Raw genomic sequence first — 1,611 nt, forward strand, 5'->3', positions numbered from 1 at the left:
AAACCATAAATAACCCGGATACCACAAATTCATCTTGCTTGGAATGTCCTGTGTGCTTATCCCGATGATGAGTCCGATGAGGTAGATTGTAGGTTGCATCTCTGTTGTCGTCCATCACTGTCCTGAGAAAATCAATGTAATTTCTGCCGTTATCGCATCTAATATTTGATGTATATGCAGATATTTAAAGTGTCCATGCTCCCCCCTTGTTTATTTTCTGAAGCTGCATTATATTCAGATAATCCACTGGCAAAAGATTTGAGTCCCAAGTGGCAACGTTCTGTTCAAAGGACCATGCCAGCTGATGAAAGTACAACAAATGACATTTGATTTTTAAAAATCAGTACACAGTTTTAAAACAAAAGACCATCAGTTTGCTTTCAAAGAGTCTTGCAATAAGTTACATGAAAAGGCTGCTGTGTAGGAAAATCTTTCATTACTTTTCAGTGGCAAAGAAAATGACTCAAAAGTAACTGGGTACATTGCTGGCAATATTCAACTTGCGGTCTCAATCCCTCGACGGACGTTCCATGCCAATTTTCCAAGTGAAGACATTTAAATTCATCGAAAGTCACACAGCTTTTATTTAAAGAAATGTTCAATCCTCATAAAGAGTTACCCGAGTCAACAACTAGATAACAAGATTAATCATGGTAAAAATAGTTTTCTAGCATTTTAACATAAAGGCAAATCAAATTTAATCAGATCCTGCTTTCTGTGGCTCCAGGAGCCATTTTAGGAACAAGGTGGGAGGTTGATCCTGAATCTGGCAGAAATGCTTCTCTTGCTTTGATCAGTCATAGTCCCTGTATGAGCGGTCTCCGTAACCACCACCACCACCGTAGTAGTATCCACCTTGGCCTTTGTATCCACCCGAATAGATATCCCGGTTTCCTGTATCAAACTGGCCTCTGCCACTATAGCTTCCTCTCCTGCCACTATCCCAATAGGCACCTCTTGCTTCTCTCCTGCGGTCACTGTTACTGTAGCCACCTCTATAGCTGCCTTGACCATACCCGCGGCCGCCTCCAGACCTTTTCTTGGCGTGACCCACCTGGGTCTGGCGCCCATTGAGGGATTTCCATTCATCGCCTGCAGCGCGTCCCTGGCGTCCTCTGGGTTTTTGAAAGTGATGAAGCTGAAACCGCGGGACGCCATGGTGTCTTTGTCTTTAATGACTTTCACCTCAGAGATCTGCCCGTACTTGGAGAAAACCTCTTCCAGGGACTGCTCCTCTGTGTTGAAGTTCAGGCCACCGACAAATAACTTTCCTGCTTCAGTCATGGTGGCGGGATTGCTGTGCGCATGAGTGTGTGAAGCTCTAGGAGCTGGTCTAACTGGTGGAGCCGGTGGTCTTGGGGACCATGTATGTGGTGGGGGTCTCCTACAATCTCGGGTGAAGTGTCCTGGGTGCCCGCAATTAAAACATGTCCCTCTATCTCTCCCCGGGGCTGCTGTGTAAGGTGGAGCTGTACCTCTCTGGTGTTGGGGATCCCTTCTACCCTCGATCCTCCATACTCGACCCTGGCTAGCCCTCATCGGAAGCATTCCCGCCTCCCTTTCTGACCGTGACACTGGGGATCCCTGAACTTCCTGTTCCCTGACTCAAGC

The 1,611-nt window shown here is 46.5% G+C and overlaps 1 pseudogene; it reads right to left on the reverse strand.

Moving 5' to 3' along the window:
- Window positions 1-793: 793 nt before the first annotated feature.
- Window positions 794-1,284, reverse strand: LOC144500914 (cold-inducible RNA-binding protein B pseudogene; annotated as a pseudogene).
- Between the last annotated feature and the right edge of the window lie 327 nt (window positions 1,285-1,611).

The sequence above is a fragment of the Mustelus asterias genome, chromosome 11, assembly GCF_964213995.1.
Source record: "Mustelus asterias chromosome 11, sMusAst1.hap1.1, whole genome shotgun sequence".
Taxonomy (NCBI): domain Eukaryota; kingdom Metazoa; phylum Chordata; class Chondrichthyes; order Carcharhiniformes; family Triakidae; genus Mustelus; species Mustelus asterias.